The 22,098-nt window shown below is 35.9% G+C and overlaps 1 pseudogene; it reads left to right on the top strand.

Annotated features, from left to right (window-relative positions):
• Nucleotides 1–2,138: 2,138 nt before the first annotated feature.
• On the top strand, nucleotides 2,139–2,711 carry LOC121438978 (annotated as a pseudogene).
• Nucleotides 2,712–22,098: the final 19,387 nt, after the last annotated feature.

Genomic DNA, 22,098 nt, shown 5'->3' with positions numbered 1-22,098 from the left:
CTGTTGTGGGGTCACTGGCTTCTGGTGGTTTCGTGTTGTTTTTCAGATTGTTGGGAGAATTCCTGCATTGGCGTCTGCCCATCTCTTCCTCCCAATACTCCCCTTTGGATCTTCTTTTATAGGATCAGGTCTTCTTGCCCACTGATGTACCTTCCCAGTGATGTCACTCCCCAGAGATGTTTCTCCACAATGATGTTTCACACGGTGCCCAGAACGAAACTACATGCTGCTCGGTTAGCTAGCGAACAAAGGGCCCACCCTGCTAGCTGCGGGCAGGCTATGGGAACAAAGGAGCTACCGGCCACCCCTATGTCCTCCCGGTTCAGATTCTGTCCCAGCGCCCTAGCAGGCTGGGCAGGGAGGCGCTATGCCCCAAAGGAGGGAGGGAGACAGGGGGTGTGGGGATCTGGATGTAAGCTGAGTGGGATAGGAAGAGAGAGGGGGTTTGGGCAGTATAGCCCCTGTAGGATGGCCAGGAAGTGTGGGCGGGCTGAGGTATGATCCCAGCTGCCGCAGCACTCACTCACCACCATGATGTTTCACTTGGTGCCCAGATCGAAACTCTGCGCTGCTTGGTTAGCTCGCGAACAAAGGGCCCACCCTGCTCGCTGCGGGCAGGCTATGGGAACAAAGGAGCTACCGGCCACCCCTATGTCCTCCCGGTTCAGATTCCGCATTTGTTTCTTAAAAAGCTAACAATTAGCTGAGGAGATGGACAGATGTTACAGCAGTTAAGACCACTGGCTGCTTTTCCAGATGACATAGGTTATATGGTTGGTCAAAACCATCAATAACTTCAGTTGCAGGAGATCTGATGTCCTATTATGGTCTCTGCAGAAAGCACATGCACATGGTGCATATGCATTCATTCAGGCAATACATTCATATACATAAAATAAAAAAGTATGTTGTTTAAAAAACAAGTATTTCAGATGCCCCTCACCTTATACTGCTTTTGCTGCATCCTCTGGGTTTAAGGGACATTGAGCTTGGCTTAAAATAAAGCTAAATATTTAATGCAATACTTCACTGCTCCAATATTCATTCAGTCATGAAACAAATATTTATTTAATAATTCTTATGATCTAAACACTATTAGAGATTCCATTTTTATATTGTTATATTATTGAGCAAATTTAAAAAATTCCTGTTTCTATGAAACTTCCATTCTATTAGGTGAAGATAAATCTAATCTAGAAATAAACAAGGAATTAAGGAAATATAATCAGTCATATTTGCTGTTAATGTAATTAATATAATGCCCTTGAGTTTCAGAATAGGCCTGGCCTTAAGAGAACATAGAATACACTTAGTATGTTGTAAAGCACAAGTTACATTACTCATCAGAGTGGGTTTTATGGTCCAAAGCAATGCTCAAGATTTAGGAAAAAGAGTCTTGTATAAGTAAAAACATAAATTCTGGGAGATACTGACAGAGCCTGTCTCATCAGATAACAAATGGTCACCAAGTCGTAAACTACTTCATTCCTAGCATTCAGTGAAGATCAGCTACACATTTCATTCCCCTGAAGAGGTAAGCTGTGTATTTAACTTTCATGGCTTATAGGTGTGTGCATGTTGTTTTTTTTGTCCTCTACATATACTGTATAAATCAATTATTGATTCTATTCAAGCAAAATAAAATGTGAAGTTGAGTGTTAGGTGTTAGAGTTGGTAAGTCAGCCACTGTGATCTAAGACTATTGATATATTTGTTCTACTAACAAAATGGCTGGTTCTCAATATCATTTTCATAATGGTTTTAAAATTTTAAATGAGAACACATAAGATAAAAAGATGTTAATTTTTAAGCATACAATAAAAGTAATATTTAAAAATCAAATCAAATATTGATAAATATAAAAAAACAAAGAATAACACTGAGAAAAAACTTGATATGTTTTTTTCTTATCACAGAAATAAAGAGATGTGTTATCATATATCCTACCATAATAGTATATACTCTTCTTATGGATGTGTTTTGGTACCATCTTTTCACTAATATACTTATTATTATTTACTTCCACTTATACTAATAGATTCTTATTTGGCATTGGATGTATCTATGACCTTTATGCTAATATGAGGCAGTATTTAAAAATTACTTGATTGCTATTTATTTGCCCATGTACTGGGAGAATGAAGACCATTCTTAAAAATCAGACTGTTGACACTACAGAAAAAAGCCAACATCACTCTGAAGATGTAAACAACTATTGTGAAGGGCCTCAAAGGAACTCTCTGGAGCAACTTCAATCACATCAATGTATACCAGAGTCTCCTTGAAAAGAAAATGAAGGGGCTACAGGTTGACAAATTGTGGCGTAACTGAAAGGTACTAGTCACTGTCTGAGATACTTGTATGTTCATAACATGACCAAAGATGTTATACTTAGTTTCCATTACAAGAAGGTATCCATTCATGTTATTTTCCCCATCAACATTGTTATTGAGGAGAATGGGTCTTTGCCTGAAACCTAAATTTCTTAGGAAAAAAATACATCCACAGGATTTAGATGAAAACAGGTATTGCTTGTTATGTCTCTCATGCCCAGAAGGATGAATCAGTCCTTGAAGGAAATAATATTGAACTTGTTTTAAATTCAGTGGCTCTGATTCAGTAAGACATGACAGTTCAAAACCAAGGATATTAGAAAGTTTTTAGATGTTATTGTATGCCTAAAAAGGAAAAAAATGAAGGCTGGTGAGTAAGACCTAAGTTCCAGAAGCAAGATCCTGAATTACAAGTATGATTTGTGGTATCTTTTGTGAAAATAAGAATTTTTCAATAAAAATTACATGATTGACTTGATGTTGAACCCATCAACTGTCATAAACTTGATTACTAATATGGGACAGCTTATCTTCTAGAAAATATGTTCATTCTCACCTTTTAAAAATTATCTGATATTCAAGATATTCACCAGTGTGGCTATGAGACAAGGCCCCTTCAGGCATCCTCTCCTCTACTGCCCAAGGACCTAGTTGGGGACATCCTTTTGGACACCTGGGAACCCCTCTAGAGCCAAGTCTTTTGCCAACCCTAAAATGGCTCCCTTAATTAATACATCTTCTTCCCTGTTTCTATATCTCAACCATCCCACTCCCCCAAGCTCTCCCCAATCCTCCCCTTCTCTCTTCTCTCTTCCCCTCTCCCCTTCCCTTCACCATACCCCCACCCCCATGTTCACAACTTTTCCCTGGCTATTTTGTCTGCTTCCAATTTCAAGGAGTATATATATATATATATATATATGTTTTTCTTTGGCTTCACCTCATTATTTAGCTTCTCTAGGATCGCGAACTATAGGCTGAATGTCCTTTATTTATGGCTAGAATCCACTAATGAGTGAGTACATACCATATTCATCTTTTTGGGTCTGGGTTATCTCACTCAGGATAGTGTTTTCTATTTCCATCCATTTGCATGCAAAATTCAAGATGTGTTTTTTTTTTTTACCACTGAGTAGTACTCTTATGTGTGTATTGCCACACTTTCTTTATAATTCTTACATTAATGGATAAAAACTTATTCAAGTAGGGAGAATTTAATTCTAAGAAAAAGGTTGGATACAAAGCATGTTCAAAAGCACAGAATATTAAGAGTGCATTGTTTATGTCTTAAAAATGTCATTTGATTAGCATATATTATACTGTCTCTGAAGGTATCCAAATTTATTATACTATTATATCTTCATAGCACAAATGTAGATTCAAAACTGGCAACAATTTTTGAGAATATTAATCAATGATTTGTAAATCAGATGTGTGCCATGAGTCATATATTGATGTTACCTTTGACTCACAAATAAGAAATAACATTAGTAAATTCTGTGTTTATTAGTCTATAATCATAATTATTGATTACTTTAATGTAAATGTTTCTTTAAAATATTAAAAATAATTTTTCTTTTTCTTCTCTTTTTTTTTTTTCCCAGAGAGGGTTTCTCTGTGTAACTTTGGAGTTGTCCGAGAACTCACTCTGTAGCAAAGGCTGGATTCAAACTCACAGAAATTTGCCTGTCTCTCTCCCAAGTACTGGGATTAAAGGTATGCATCACCCTTGCCAGGCAAATTTTCCTTATTCTTAAGAATTTCATACCAGGATGGAGGGGGGAGGACTTTGGACTTTCCACAGGGCAGGGAACCCTAACTACTCTTCAGACTGGAGAGGGAGGGGGAGAGGAGTGGGGGAATGGGGAGAGGAGTGGGAGGAGGGGGAGGGAAATGGGAGGCTGGGAGGAGGCAGATTTTTTTTTCAATAAAAGAAAAGAAAAAAAAAGAACTTCATACACATATAAAATTAAATATGACTCTACCAACCACTATTTCTACCCTCCAAATTCTTGTATCCATCAACAAGAACAACTTCCCAAATTTGTGTTTGTTGGTTAGTTTGTTCTCTTTCTGATAGCCCAGTAAGTCTATTTAGGGCTATCTATAGGTACATCGGTATAGTGTCATCCACTAGAGCATGGGGAATATACCATGGACCACACTTTCAAAAAGTATGATTCTTCTGCCCTCAACAATTATCAACTGCCATATTGAGGAAGGGATGGGAGGAAAGGAGGAAGGGGTGACTGGGACATGGATGTAAAAATAAATAAGTTAATTTATTTAAAATAATGAATGAATAAAATGAAAGAAAAAAGTGGTGGTGAAAAAGCATCATAAATAATTATGTTGATTATAAGCAGAGTATCATTACAGCATTTCAAGCAGAGGAATAGACACTGAGTTTATCAAGTGAGCTTTCATTTTCTTAAATCTAATTATTATTTAATCTGCTTGTGAAGAACATAACTTATTAAAAGGCATTGACAATTTGACACTTAAACATTTGCAAGATCTTCATGCAACAAGCAAGTTTATATAGAAAAAAGTCAAAACTTGTCAATATATAGAAGAATTGTAAAAGAGAACAATTTAAAAATCAATCAAAATAAAATAAAGATGAACACCCTTGACATCTGCATTCTTTAGTGACATTTCATTTATATTTTTTTAATTTTTTTTATTGAGAAAAGAAGAAAAAAAACAAACAAAAAACAAGTTTCCACCTCCTCCCAGCCTCCCATTTCCCTCCCCCTCCTCCCACCCTTCTCCCCCTCCTCCCACCCTTCTCCCCCTCCCCCCACTCCTCTCCCCCTCCCTCTCCAGTCCACAGTGCAGTCCGGGTTCCCTGCCCTGTGGTAAGTCCTAGATTGCTGATCATCAGAAAGCTAAGCAGTCTCACTGGCCAGCCTTACATACCAATAGCCATGATGACACATACCCGTAATTCTAGTAGCCACACTACTTGCCATAGAAACCAAGCAGTAGTGGTACACTCCTTTAATTCCAGAACTAGAGAGGATTATAAAATGGGAAGAGACAGCTCTTACTCTCAGTCTCATTCTGAGATTTGTGGAAGCAGAATCACCAGTGGCTGGCTGCTTTGCTTTTCTGGTTTTCTGGTTAAAGCCCAATTTCCCTCTCTGAGTTTTTTTCTTAAATAATGCTTCAATATTCAATCTAAAAAGTTTAGATAAAATTGATATTAGTATAACATTAGTTGGAATTTCTGATTATTAAAAAGATATAACCAATTTCTGCCAGCAAAGCATCATTTCTCACACCTTTTACTTTCTGAATTTTGAAGATAGTCTTGTATACAAGAATAATCATTGCTGTATTAATATGCCTACAAAAATGTTGGTTTGAATTCTACTTATTACCTTACATCATAAAGTGTTACTAAATCAAATGACTAGTTCTCCATTCTGATATTAAGGCTATACATATCATATTCTATATTTGTGTTATATATTTTCTTTATCCTCATGATATTTTTTTGAGTAATAAACATTTTTAATCTATATTATATTGGAGGAAAGCCAAGCTACATTACCAGTGCAACTATTAAATAGGGAACTGAAATCCCTATTCTGTATTCTTTAACTATATTGGCCATGCATTAACTATTCCCTATTTCCAATGTGCTTTTATGTTAAGAAATTCTATCTCAGAAAGAATAGAAAAATTTACTTTTATTTAAGAAGTTCCTTCGTATCCTCAGCTTGAGATCATCATGGGGACATATTCTAAATTTCAGAGATAATACAGTATTACAGGTTTTGACATTGGATTTAAATTTTGCATATGAAATCTCCAGAAATCATACTTCACTAACTCTTATGATCTGAATGGTGAATGTTCCAAGGTATTCAAGGTAAGAGTTGGTCACAAGTTACTAGGAAGTAGTGTAAAGGAAGTTTGCAGTTTCACATATCCTCAGAAGATATGATAGGCTCATAATCTTTACTGGAATATTGTTTATTTGAGTTGGTTTATTTTTTGATTTTGTGAAATTTCTGTAGCCTGAACTCCTATGCTCTATCATATTGTACCAGTATATGGTCTGATCAACCTGCTTTATGGATTGAAACTTCTGAAACTATTTACAAAAGTAAATATTTCTCCCTTTTAAATTGTTTATTTCTAGTTTTGGGTACAATGAAGGAAAGTTTGCTGAGACAACTCACCAATTAATTTCAATTGAATAAGTCCTTCAACTGCTTATCATTTTTAGTACATAATTGTTAATGTTTATTGTAAATTTTTTTTGTTTTTTTCGAGACAGGGTTTCTCTGTGGTTTATTGTAAATTTTTTATTGATTTTATTTAGCTCTACATTTTTCTCTGCTCCCCTCCCTTTCTCTCCCCTCCTTGTCAACCCTCTCCCATGGTCCCCATGCTCCCAATTAACTCAGGAGATCTTATCTTTTTCAACTTCCTGCTGTAGGAATTCCTACCTCCAGTCACCTTTAAGTTACCTTCCCAGTTGGGCGTGACCTCTTATACTATTTATGCTGATGAAAAGTGCACATCTGGCCTCTTTTCCTGCTGTGGGATTTGGCTGCTGTTTTCCATTCCAGCAGAGTATTGTGACCTGTGAGTCTACCCCTAAATAAATAACCTTCTATTATACTCAATTCTGAGCTAGTGTGGGATTTCTTTTAAGCGTCCTTCTTCATCTAGTGCCTTACGTGGATTCAGACTCCATATCTACCAGGTGGATGGCTTAAAGACCGAACCAGTCTATAGCCCAGAAAGTCTCCCAACACTTCCCACTCTGCTTGCTTTTACCTAAGCAGGTTTTATAAAACCGCCACCACAGAAGAGTTAACTGTGTGCAGTGACTTTGTAATGTCCCTAGCTCATGAACATCCCCTCCTCCACTGCCATGTTCCTTGCCACATGGTGTCTCTTATGCAAGATCTGGTTTATGCTCCCTGCCCGTGAGTTCTGAGCTTCTTTCTCCGTGTATGGAGTTGATTTAATTGCTTTTAATTTGTCAAGTAAAGCATAATTTTCAGTATTTAATCAGCTCTAAGCCAGGAAACTAAAGCACCTGAGGACTGTTCATGTCACCACCAGTTGCATCGCTGCTAGTCATGACTCTGCAACCATGACACCTGCTGGACAATAAAGATTATTAGACCTAAAACGATTTACTGTATCGCATAACAGGTAATTAATAAATTAATATAGCAGACTACATAAACTTTTAGTAACTTTATTGCTAATACTGTGGATTGTATTCTGTAAGGCATATATGGTTAGGGTGATACATTTATTTATTGGATATTGGGAATCAATATTTTTCTTCATATTATATCCTTAAGAAAATAGTTTGCTAACAGAGAAAAGAATGAGGCAATTTTAGAAATGGCACAGTCTTTACAGACTAATAATAAACAGCTAGCTGACAGGACTAATACCATAAGAAATCAAAAGTTACCTGAAAAAATTAATACTATTGAAAAGGGTAACATTAATTTGATAGACAAAATTGGATCCATGTCTAAGGGTACTGAGAAATCTGAAAGAATTCATATGGTTGAATTTGACAATCAAAATTTGTTAAAAAGTTATATATAGAATATCTCCTCAGTATCACAATCTACACAATATCCAAATGATGTTCAAGGGTGAGGTGTTATCTTTAAAAGAGCAAATTCAGACCTGGGAATCACATGCACAGAATGAGGACCAGAGGCTAGGTAACTCAATGAAATCCCTAGAAGTAAGTATAGGCCAGGAGATTCAGTCTTTACAAAAGGCAATAGTAAAATGATTGAGGAAATTATTGGAACTTATGAACAGGGAAAGAAGTCACAAGAAGAGGATTCAACATCACCAGTATCTGTCAGAGATGACTTACGCAGGGTTTTAACTTCCTTCCATGTAATCTACTCTGACAAAGCATCAAGTTCTAAAGGCCCAAAAGGATCCAAAGAAGGTAGATGGATACCTATAGGAATAAATGATATAAAAGAAATTAAACAAGCTGTCTTAACTTATAACTTGCATTCCATATTTGTTAGGGATATGATAAAGACATGGGCTTCTAGCATTAAGGTGATACCACATGATTGGCTTCAGTTAATTTCAGCAGTTCTGGATAATGGGCCCCAGTTGATGTTTAAGTGTTATTTCAGGGAAGATGCTAAAATTTTCGAAAAACAGGGAAAAGCAAAAGAACTTGAGACTTCCCAAGATCAAATTCTTGGTGAGGGCACTAATGCTGACCCACAGGTTCAAGATCTTTACAGTGAACAAACCTTGTCTGTATGCCACAAAGCAGCCTTAAATGCTTGGGCCAAGATTCAAGAACCAGAAAATAGATTAAATCATAGACTAGGGTTAAACAGTGCCATAGAGAACCCTTTAGTGACTTTTTACAAAGATTAACTAAGGCTAAACAAACAGGATTAATAGTTCCAGATGTTAGACAAGTACTTACTGAATCTCTGACTTTTCAAAATGCCAACTTAGAATGGAAAAAGATACTATGGCCTTTAAAGGTTAGATCATCACCTATGAATGAATGGATCCTGCATACAGTGAACATTGAGACATTTGACTATAATACTGAATCTTGGGTAGGAGAAGCAATTTCCAAAGGAATGAGGAGACATCAAAATGCCAAATGTTTTAATTGTGGTAAATTGTATAAAAAGAATTCCTAGAAATAATATTTCCTCTGGGAATGGTAAGAATAGGAGGACTCAGTCTTCAGGTATATGTAGAAGGTGTGGCAAAGGCTGACATGGGACCAATGAATGCAAATCAACAAATGAAGACAAGGTAACCTGATATCATCAGGAAACTCCATGAGGGGCCTCTCACAGTCTGCCAAGCCAAACATGGCCCAGTTATTCCCAGTCACTGTGGATAACATGTTTCACCAGGAAAATTAAAAAAATCCAGAGCCTTATATAAAAGACCATACTATTCTGGATGATGGGCGATAAGTCAAAAAATTCTGATAGGAAATAGGAAACATATATTCTGGCAGACTTCTATAAATGATCAAAGACCAAAGCTAAGAGTGTGTATAAGTGATATTGTAATTGCTGGTTTGATAGACACAGGTGCAAACATGAATCTTGGCATCCAAATTGGCCTCTTTAAGAGGCAGATGTTTAATTACTAGGAATTGGAACAGTATATCAAGTTTAAAAAAGGACAAGATGAATTTAATTCATAGGGCCAGAAGGTCAGAGAGGGAGGCTGAGGACATATGTGGCTCATATGGCAGTAAATTTATGGGGTGATGACCTGTTGCAACAATGAAATACCCAGACTAATATTATGAGTCCGAGGAACTCATAATTCTGGGAAGAATATTATAAGATACTATACAAAAAAGTCGCCAGCCATTCAGCCTGTACAAGAACACAAAGCAACTAGCAAACCTTCAGAGGTACTAATAGTCTTGCCTTTAAAATGGTTAATTGAGAAACAAATATGGGTTAAACAGTGGTCGCTAGTTGAGGAAAAGCTGCAGGATTTAGAACAGCTGGTACAAGAGCAAATAGATGCTTGATATATTGAAGAATCTATCAGCCCTTGGAATTCTCCTGTATTTGTTGTTAAAAAAAAATCTGGTAAATGGAGAATGGTGACAGATCTAAGAGCTGTCAATAAAGTAATTCAACCTATGGGCCTTCTACAATCAGAAATTCCTCTGCCTTCTCTATTACCAAAATGATAGCCTCTTACATTTATTGATTTAAAAGATTGCTTCTTTACTATAACTTCACAAGAAAGGGACAGAGAAAAATTTGCTCTCACAGTGGTACTTATAATAATTCTTAGATTACTAGGAAATATCAATGGACAATTCTCCTACAAGAAATGCTCAATAGCCCCATTTTGTGTTAATACTTTGTCAGTCAGACATTGGAAATAATATGTAAGCAATTTCCTAAGTATATAATCTACCATTACATGGATGACAGTTTGTTATCTGATTCAAATGCAGATACTTTAGAAAAAATATTTGAAGAAGTAAAGAGTTTTGACTAAATGGGGAATACAAATTGCTCCTGAAAAATATAGAGAAGAGATTCGGTCAATTACCTAGGTCATAAAAACATTAGAACACAAAAGCCACAAATTAGGAGAGAACAGTTGCTGACACTTTATGACATTCAAAAATTGTTAGGTTACATTTCCAGTCTATGACTGGCTGTTGGGATAACACCTGATCTAATAATTCATTTAAACAAAACTTTAGATGTTGATAAAGACTTGAATAGTCCTAGAGAATTAACAGCTGAAGCAGAAAAGGAATTGACAACTTTTGAGGAGAAATTACAGGAGGCACATGTGGATAGGGTGAATCCAAATGTTAATTGTATTCTAGTCATATTGCCTTACAGAATTTTTCCTATAGGAATTTTAATGCAGAGGGCTGATATTATCTTAGAATAGATCTTTTGACCACATAAACCAAGTAAAAAATTAAAAACTTATGTGGAAAAAGTCTCTGAATTAATTATAAAATGTAAATTGAGATTTTGTCAATTAGCAGGTATAGAGCCAGCAGAGTTTATAGTGCCTTTTACTACTGATGAGATAAAAAAAGTTATGAGAAGACAATGATCCATGTCAAAGAGTTTGTGCTATTTTTTGGGAGAAATTAATAGCAATTATCCCCAAAGCAATAGACTTAACCTTATTAATATAACTTCTTGGATTCTTCCCCAGATTGTACAATATGCTTCAATAATTGGAGCCTGTGCATTTTAAACTGATGCAAATAAATCAAGGAAGGCATGTTACAAATCAGAAGATTTAAGTAAAGTGGAAAAAAGCCGTTATATATATGCTAACCTCATGGTGCTAAGGGCACCTATTAATACAGTTACTGATTTACAATATGAAGAGTGTTGTTCTGCATATTGAAACCACTGAATTTATACCAGATGATACAGAATTGACTTCATTGTTAATACAGGTTCAAGATATAATCAAGAATAGGCTTTGTCCCATATACATAACACACATCTGATCCCATATGCATCTGCCAGGTCCTCTAGCAAAAGGTAATGCAGAAAGTAATCAATTATTGATTGGATGTGTGTTACAGGTTTCAGAATTTCATAAAAAAATCATCATGTTAATAGCCAAAGTTTTAAGAAAGAGTTTTCTATTACATGGCAACAAGCTAAGGAGATTATAAAGAGATATCCTACTTGCTCTTTCTATAGCAAAACTCCATTGTCTGCAGGGAGTAACCCAAAAGGTATTCAAGGGAATGAGATCTGAGAGATGGATGTGTTCCACTTTATGGAATTTGGTAAATTAAAATATATGCACCATACCATAGACTCGCATTCAGTTTTTCTTTTATTTAATTAATTAATTAATTAATTAATTAATTTTTTATTGAGAAAAGGAAAAAAAAGTATCTGCCTCCTCCCAGCCTCCCATTTCCCTCCCCCTCCTCCCACCCTTTTCCCCCTCCTCCCACCCTTCTCCCCCTCCTCCCACCCTTCTCCCCCTCCCCCAAACTCCTCTCCCCCTCCCTCTCCAGTCCAAGAAGCAGTCAGGGTTCCCTGCCCTGTGGAAAGTCCAAGTTCCGCCCCCCCCCCCCCCCCCCCCCCCCCCCCCCCCCCCCCCCCGTCCATGTCTAGGAAGGTCAACATCCAAACTGGCTAGGTTCCCACAAAGCCAGAACATGAAGTAGGGTCAAAACCCCGTGCCATTGTCCTTGGCTTCTCAGCAGCCCTCATTGTTCGCCATGTTCAGAGAGTCCGGTTTTATCCCATACTTTTTCAGTCACAGTTCAGCTGGCCTTGGTGAGCTCCCAATAGATCAGCTCCACTGTCTCAGTGGGTGGGTGCACCCCTCATGGTCCTGACTTCCTTGCTCATCTTCTCCCTCCTTCCGCTCCTCATTGGGACCTTGGGAGCTCAGTCCAGTGCTCCACTGTGGGTCTCTGTCTCTATCTCCATCCATCACCAGATGAAGGTTCTATAGTGATATGCAAGATATTCGTCAGTATTGATATAGGATAGGGTCATTTCAGGTTCCCCATCCTCAGCTTCCCAAGGGACTAATTGGTGCCATCACCATGGGCTCCTGGGAGCCACTCTAGGGTCAAGTCTCTTCCCAACCCTAAGGTGGATCCCTTAACTAAGAATTGTGCTTCCGTGCTCCCCTATCCAACCTTCCTTTATCCCAATCCTCCTGTTTCCCCAAGTTCCCCCCCTCCTTCCTATCTCACTTTTCTCTCCCCATCTCCCTTTACCCCCATCCCACCCCACCCCCAAGATCCCAATTTTCTCCCTGGCAATTTTGTCTACTTCCCATAGCCAAGAGGATAACTCTATGTTTTTCCTTGGGTTCACCTTCTTATTTAGCTTCTTTAGGTTCACCAATTGTAGTCTCCGTGACCCTTATTTATGGCTAGAAACCATTTATGAGTGAGTACATCCCATGTTCATCTTTTTGGGTCTGGGATACCTCACTCAGGATAGTGTTTCTATTTCCATCCATTTGCATGCAAAATTCGAGAAGTCATTGTTTTTTACCGCAGCGTAGTACTCTAATGTGTATATATTTCATACTTTCTTCATCCATTCTTCCATTGAAGGGCATCTAGGTTGTTTCCCGGTTCTGGCTATTACAAATAATACTGCTGTGAACATAGTTGAACAAATGCTTTTGTCATATGATGGGGAATCTCTTGGGTATATTCCCAAGAGTGGTATTGCTGGGTCCAGGGGTAGGTTGATCCCGAATTTCCTGAGAAACCGAAACACCGATTTCCACAGTGGTTGCACAAGATTGCATTCCCACCAGCAATGAATGAGGGTACCCCTTCCTCCACAATCTCTCCAGCAAAAGCTATCCTTGGTGTTTTTAACTTTAGACATTCTGACAGGTGTAAGATGATATCTCAAAGTTGTTTTGATTTGCATTTCCCTGATCATTTCATTAGATGCTGAAAAAGCATTTGACAAAATTCAACATCCCTTTATGATAAAAGTATTGGAGCGATTAGGGATTCAAGGGTCATACCTAAATATAATAAAAGCTATATACAGCAAGCCGACAGCTAACATCAAATTAAACGGAGAGAAACTCAAAGCCATCCCGCTAAACTCAGGAACACAACAAGGCTGTCCACTCTCGCCATACCTCTTCAATATAGTGCTTGAAGTTCTAGCAATAGCAAGAAGACAACATAATGGGATCAAGGGGATTCGAATTGGAAAGGAAGAAGTTAAACTTTCGTTATTTGCAGATGATATGATAGTGTACATAAGCGACCCCCAAAACTCCACTAAAGAATTTTTACAGCTGATAAACAGCTTTTGTAATGTGGCAGGATACAAGATCGTATTTAGTTTTTCAATGGGCAACTGCTTTAACGTCAGAAAAGCCTGATTCAGTAATCACACATTTATTAGAAGTTATAACCATCATGGGTATACCTGCACAAATAAAGACAGATAATGGTCCAGCATATGTCTCTAAGAAAATGAAATACTTTTTGCTTATCATAAAGGATAATTATTGAAACATTTATCAGGTGTTTCCTGCTTGATATATTTATTCTTATTGTATATAATTTTGTATTGGTCCTAAAACTCTCTTATTTAACCAAAAGGGAGGGGTGCTGTAGGAATTCTTACAGCCAGTAGCCTTTAAGTTACCTGCCCACTTGCATGTAGCCTCATACTATTTATGCCAATATAAAACGTGCATCTGGCCTCTTTTCCAACTGTGGGATTTTGTTGCTGTTTCTGTTTCACTAGAGGACTGTGATATGTGAGTCTACCCCTATTTAAATAACCCTCTATTATTCTTAATTTTGAGCTAGTGTAGGATTTCTTTTAAGAGTCCTTCTTTAAGTTTTCATGTAGATTAGATCGATGTATATCTCTCAGGGTTCTCATTGCTGTATAGGTTCTCTGGGATTATGAATTGTAGCCTGGTTTTCTTTGCTTTATGTTTAAAAAACATTTATAAGTAAGCACATATATTTGTCTTTCTGGGTCTAGGTTATTTCACTCAATATGATGTTTTCTAGATCCATCCATTTGCCTGTATTTCAAGGCATCAATTTTTTTCTGCTGTGTTGTACTCCATTATGTAAATGTACCACATTTTCCTTATCTATTCTTCAGTTGAGGGGCATTTAGGTCATTTCCAGGTTCTGGCTATGACAAACAATGCTCCTGTGAGATTAGCTGAGTACATGTCCTTGTGATACAATTGAGCATCCTTTGGGTATATACACAAAATTGTATTGCTGGGTCTTGTGGAAGATCGTTTACTACTTTTCTGAGAAATCACTATATTTATATCCAAAATTGCTGTACTAGTTTGTACTCCCACCAGCAATGCAGGAGTGTTCCTTAACACCACATTCTCTGCAGCATAAGTTGTTACTGGTATTATTGGTCTTGGCTATTCTTACAGGTGTAAAATGGAATCACAGAGTTGTTTTTATTTGCATTTCTCTGATTGCTAAGGATGTAGAACATTTCCTTAAGTGCCTTTCAGCCATTTTAGATTCTTCTGTTGAGAGTTCTTTGTTTAGATCTGTAGCCCATTTTTTATTGCATTATTTGGTATTTTAGTGACCAATAACTTGAATATGTTGATATCCCAACTGCTTCTTAAAAAACACTTGTGAAGATGTGAATAGTAAATTAATAGCATGCAGGAAAAATGGTTTTGAAGAAATAAAGAAACTCTGATGGCTATTCTTGGTTATCACTTGACTACATTTGGAATTAACCAAAATCTAAAAAATGGTGGGCATGTCTATAAGGGAATTTCTTCTTAATTTAAAATGAAATATCCACTTCTAATCTGATTTTTTGAGGTAGAAAGATGCATCTTTAATCCAGACAGTTTTGAGCTAGAAAATAACATGCATTTAATTCATAGCTTGAAGCATGCAGATACACCTTTGATTTAGGCTGTACCTTCTGCATGAAGCCTACATAAAGGGCATGGAACAAATGAGCTTTTGCTCTTTGTCTGCTTGCCCACACTTTGCTAATAAGTTCATTCCTTCAGTGACATTAGAGGCTACCTTGTATGGATTTCAGCATCCACCAAAGACCAGTTGTGACATCCAGCCTTGTAGACTGAGCAACTACTGAATTGTTGGACTTTCTGTTCATGGGTAATCTTTGTTGAATTATCTGAACCACACCCTACAAATATCTCTCTAATAAATCCCATTTCTATACTAGAAAGATTCATTATATAAGTTCTGTTCCTCTAGAGAATCATGACTAATACAGAAACTCAAGTTGAATAGCAAAAATTTGATTTTTTAAATTGGTAGAAGCATTTTGTAAAATATCATCACATGATGTGGGAGTGATTTCTTTCTAATCTGTTGTTTTCATTGGTTAACTAATAAAGAAACTGCTTGGCCCTCTGATAGGGTAGAATTTAGATAGGTGGAGTAAACAGAACAGAATGCTGGGAGAAAGAAGCTGAGTCAGTGAGTCACCATGATTCTCCCACTCCAGACAGATGCAGGTTAAGATCTTCCCTGGTAAGCCACCTCGTGGGCTACACAAATTATTAGAAATGGGTTAGATCAATATATAAGAGCTAGCCAATAAGAGGCTGGAACTAAAGGGCCAGTCAGTGTTTAAAAGAATACAGTTTCCGTGTAATTATTTCGGGTAAAGCTAGCTGGGTGGCAGGACACAGCCTGCTGCTCCTATAACAACAATCACACACTGATAAAATGCTAAGTCCTATTTTTCAAGTAGCTTCCTAAAAATATTTTTTTCTTTAGAGAACCAGTAAAATGATGATTCTTAGACAATATTAATCATTGTCATTTATTCAAAAAACATTTTATGCATGAGGAGTTATGATTATGAATTCATATAAACTGCCCTCGGCTAATAAACAAAGAGAATTAATATATAAATGTAGTGTCAACTGGATCAATGATAACTAATTTGTATAGATTTAAATTATATCTATCAACCTTAGGCAATCATTGATTTCTTTAATAACTGTGTTGGAACATACTTAAAAGCAATTACAACTCAATTGCTGTCAAGTAACCTAGATTGTAAAATGAATTTAAAAAATTACATGCTTGAACATTTAGAGAAATTAAAATCCTGTTTGTTTTTGATTGCTTATTTTATAGGTCACTGAACATCTTCTGTGTTTAATTTCAGTAAATTTGTCTGTTGTTTTCTGCTTCCGTCAAATGTGTGGATTTTAGGAATGAGATTTGAAATAAGACATGTCCCCAGTGTAAAACCATGTGGACCTAATTTAGTTCCTCTCAATCATAACATAACCAATCCACACACTTATTCTTCAATTATAAATTACTGAGATTAATTTGAAGAATCCATATGATCAGGAAAATTCCAGGTTCACACCCCTGGCACATCTGGGACAAAATAATAATGACATGCCCTATACCATGTATGAAAAGAAATATGGCAGTAAAACCGTTTTCCAAGGTAAACAGGATGGTTTAAATAAAATAAAAGTAGATCTCAGAACTCAAAAGGTTTGGAAACTTAGGCTTTTATTTCCTTTCAAAAATACTCCCACTCCATTAAATTTCAGTATTTTTATGTGGCCAGTATTTTCATGTCTTATATTCAGAGAATGAAAAATGAGATATGCTCCGTTTTCTTACAAATACATGAAGAGGTAATGAGGGCAGCCCTCTGAGAGATGACCCCTGTCAACTCCATTCATGTCTTTGCTAAAAACATTCCCTAATTGTTTGTATCTGAATGTCTTCCTTACTGAAAATATAATATTAAAATCAGTTGTGTTGAGACTTTTAACTAGAAGTGGCAAGTAGGTAAAATGGCCAGTTCTTTTCATAAATCTTCTCAAAGTATCATATACAAAGCAGGATAGTCAGGGAAACACAGGGGGAAAAATGTAAAAAGCCAAAGAGGTAACCTGAGTTTAAAACACTTTCAGATCACAAAGAAGTATCTTAGTATGCGGCTTTAGCTTTCTTAGCCTCACAAGGACATAGCAAAGGTCAAATTAATAGTTTTGGTGATAAAAGGAAAATTATGCAAATTGTTGAGATAATCTGTTAATCTAGTCATTAAGAACTGAGTTGTTGAAGTCCTACTCCTTCAAGACAAAGAGAAACTACATTTTCCAAGGGCAAACTGTACCTTTGAAAATGAGGATATATAGTGGGACTAATAGAGTTGAAGATTTTCCTTTCAGGAGAGAAATGCTGTCAAACTAGAGATCTTTTTCGCAAATATTGCATATCAAAAATTAATTGACAGGGCTTATGGAGATGACTCAGTGGTTAAGAGCATTAACTGCTCTTCCAGAGGAACAGAGTTTTATTCCCAGCACTTAGGCATTGACTCCCAACCATAACTCCATTCTCAGGGGATCTGATGCCTGATGTCGACATCTACATGTACCTTCTATAACTGCATGCAAAATACACCACATAAATAAAATAAAATAAAATAAATTTAAAACTAGTGTAAAACTAGTTCTATGTCTATTACATAAGGAGAACACATGATTTTACTCTGCTATAACCACATGGGAAAGGATGAATGAATCTGCAAATCAAATACTCTTCTTAGATTCAACAGAAAAGTCTGGTTATAGGACACACATTTAGAGCAGGAAATCATACCATTAAATGTGTGAAACAAATTATAAATTAAGACCTCACGGAGTTGACTACAAGTGTTCAATGATGAATAAATATTAAAACTCAGACTAGCATGTTAGCAATCCACTTTAGTCTCAGCACTCAGGAAGTAGAGGCAGTCAGATCTTTTTGAGTTTGAGACTAGCTTGATATAAATAATGGGTTCCAAGCCAGCCAAAGTTTTATAGTGGTATCTTGTCTTAACGAAACAATATATTCAATGTTAAATTATGTTACTTATTCACATAAGGAAGAAAAGGAAAATAAGGCCATGCAGGTTGGTACATACTTTAATCCCAGCACTTGGCAGGAAGAAGCAAGTAAATAAATATCTGTGAGTTCAAGAGCAGCCTGATCTGCAAAACAGTGCCAGAATATCCGGAGCTGCTACACAGAGAAGCCCTGTTTCAAGCATATACAAAAACAGAAAAGAAGGAAAATCAAATGATCATAACTATAGATGAAGAAAAAGAAATAAACCCATATTCATGACAATAACATTTAGCATGCTAGGAATACTAGGAGTATTTTCAACTTAGCAAAGAACATGCAGTGAAAATTTGCTATAGTTAACATAATATTCAAAGGTTAAAAAAGAAAACAAATTTTCTATTTACAATCATGAAAATGATAAAGATACCCACATTCAGCACTTTTTTCTTTACTATTGTCTATGATATAAAGTATCTCCTGAAATCAAGTAGGTAACAGACCAAACTGACGAGATGAAAAGAATAAAAATGGCATTAGTAGATAATGATTAGAATACTAGGATTGGGTCTTAGCTACAGGAATTAGGTTATACTCATATGTGCATATCCACATGCACACACACAACACAAAAACACAATTACCAACAGGAATTAACAATCCTTGTCATTAATATATCTCAGCATCAATTTTCTAAATTTCCCAATAAAAAGACAAAAACTAACAGAATGGATACAAAAACAGGATCTTTCTTTCCACAACATACAATAAAACATACTTTAACACTTTAACACCAAGGATAGGCATCATCTAAGGGTAAAGGATAAAAACAGATATTCCAAGCAAATAGACCTAAGATGTAATCTAGTACATCTCATTTAATATCTGACAAAACAATCTTCAATCCAAAACTAATCAGAAGAGTTGGGTAAGTACACTACATGCTTGTCAAAGGAAATAGCCACCAAGCCAACATTTTAATTCTTAACATCAGCACACCAGATGTATGGTTACATATTTTGTTAAAGAAACACTGTTACAGCTTAAATAAATATTGGCACTGACCTATTTATGGTGAGAGACTTCCGTACCCAACTTGCACAAATGGACTAATCATCCTGATAAGAACTAAGCAGAAGGGCTGGAGGGATGGCTCAGCAGTTAAGAGCATTGGCTGCTCTTCCAGAGGTCCTGAGTTCAATTCCTAGCACCCACATGGTGGCTCACAACCTAGTGTGCAGGTATACATACATAGCACTCATATACATAAAGTACAAATAAAGTTTAAAAAAAAGAACTAAACAGAAACACTGGAAGTGACAGACTTTATAAAACAAATGAGCTTAATAGGTATTTAAAGAACTTTTCATCCTAGCACAAAAGAATATACCTACTTCTCTGCACCTCATGGAACTTTCCCCAAAATTTACCACGTATTTGGATGGAAGGACACACACACACACACACACACACACACACACACACACACACACGCAGTTGCCCTAGACCATATCTGATAACCGTGGATTCAAGTATATATCATCAATGGAAATAAAAGAAAGTTTACAAAGTAATGGAAACTAAATAACTCTCTAATGAATGAAAAATGGGTCAAGACAGGAATTAAGAAAAATATTCAAAAATTTATAGAATCAAGTGAAAATGAATGCACAGCATATTCAAAATTGTGGCTCACAATGAAGGCAGTTCTAAGAGAAAAGTTCTTAGCACTATTTATCTAAATAAAATATTGGAGAAATCTCAAATTAGCAGCAGATCAGAAAGATCTAGATTCTATAAAAGTTGGAAGAAATTAGATGCAATAGGAGTAGACAAAAAGAAATAGTCAACTCAGTGTTTACGTAAATAAAATAAAAATAAATGAATGACAAAAAACAAAAAGAAATATATAAATCAATGCAACAGAATTGGTTCTTTGGAAAAAATTTAATGATTGAAAAATCCTTAGCCAAATTAACTAAAGGTTTAGAGAAAATCAAAATTACCAAAATTAGAGATAAAAAAGATACAACAGTAATGTAGAGAATCATAAGTACAAACTGTAAAAACCTATACTCCACCAAATTGAAAAATCTACAATAAGTGGGTAATTATCTTATTATATACCACCTACCAAAGTTAAATCAAGATCTATTAAGCAACTTATAGCCCCTATAGAAATAGAAGATGTGATTAAAATTCTACCAGTATTCCAGAGGCAAGTGGTTTCACCACAGATTTCTACCAATACTTCTCAAAATATTCCATAAAATAGGAATAGAGGGAATACTGCCCAACTGATTTTAAGAGGTCATCATCACCCCACACCTCAAACACATAAAGAGCCAACAAAGAGACTTAAAGACTTATTTCCCTTTTGGACATACACTCTCAATAAAATGCTTACAAACCAAATTCAAGACATACCAAAAAGCTATTCTACCATGATCAAATAGGATTTATCTCAGAGATATAAGCATTATTCAACAAATATAAATTGATAAATGTAACCTACCATATAAAGAAACTGAAATAGAAACACATGATAATCTCATTAGTTGCAGAAAAGGTCTTTGACAAAATCTAATGTCCTAGAGAGATTAGGGATACAGAGGACTTACCTCAGCATAATAAATGTAATTTACAGATAGCCCACAACTGGCATCAACCTAAAGGGGAAGAAAATTGAAGATCAGCCACTATAATTGGAAACAAGTAGTAGTTGCCCAATCTGTCCATGCATATTAAGTATAATAATTGCTAGAGCAATATGACAACTCATAGAGATCAATGGGACACCAGCTGGAGGGAAAAATTCAAAGTATCTCTTTTTGGAGATGATATGGTAGCATACATAAATTACCCTATAATTCAACCATGAGACTCCTACAACTGAGAAGCAAAGTAGCTGGATAAAAAGTTACTCACAAAAATCAGTAGCTTTCCTATGTACAAATGACATAAGACTGAGAAAGAAATATGGAAAATAACACATTTCACAGTAGTCCCAAATGATATAAAGTATTTTGGCATATCTCTAACCAAGGAAGTTTGAGACTTGTATAATTAAAAACATCAAAACACTGAAAAAAAAAATAAACTGAAGATCCCTCTTTCTCATAGATTGGCAGAATAAATAAATTATTTAATTCCATACTACCAAAGGTAATTTACAGATTCAATCAAACCCTTATCAAAATTCCAATAAAATTCTTGACTATTCTTAAAAGGACATTTTTCAGCTTCATATGGAAATACAAAATAACCATTAATAATAAAAAAAACTAATGGTGTTTACACCATCCCCCACCTTAAATTGTACTATAGAACTACTGTAATAAAAACAGCATGGTGTCGGCACAAAAACAAACATGCTTATTAATAGAATCAAATGAAAGTTTCAGACACAACACTACATGCCTATGGACATATGATTTTTAATTTTAAAAGCCAAAAATACAGAAATAAGAAAAATTCAAGACTGTAAGTCTGCATGTAAAAGAACTCTGCAGAAGACTCAATGCCAAATGGAGAAAATATATCAAGTAAAACCAGATACACTGGACCTGATAGAAGAGAAAGTGAGGAATAGCCTTGAGTGCATTAGCACAGGAGACAACTTCCTGAACAGAACACTCTTAGCACATGCACTAAGAACAACAATTAAAAAATGGGACCTCATGAAACTGAAGAGCTAATGTAAGGCAAATGACACAATCATTTGGAGAAAGTAGCAGCCAACAAAAAAACAGAAATAATTTGAAGAACTATATATCTAATAGAGGGCTATGCTCTAAACTATAAAATGAACTAAAAAATAGATATCAAGGAAACAAATAGGCTAATTTAAAAATTGGTAGAGTTCTAAAGAGAGAATTATCAAAAGAGGAAACA

Source organism: Microtus oregoni, unplaced genomic scaffold (genome assembly GCF_018167655.1).
Source record: "Microtus oregoni isolate MIOR12 unplaced genomic scaffold, Mior012 000059F_ref0000304, whole genome shotgun sequence".
Classification (NCBI taxonomy): Eukaryota; Metazoa; Chordata; class Mammalia; order Rodentia; family Cricetidae; genus Microtus; species Microtus oregoni.
The sequence above is the reverse complement of the archived record's forward strand: the minus strand, read 5'-3'. Positions and strand labels throughout refer to the sequence as shown.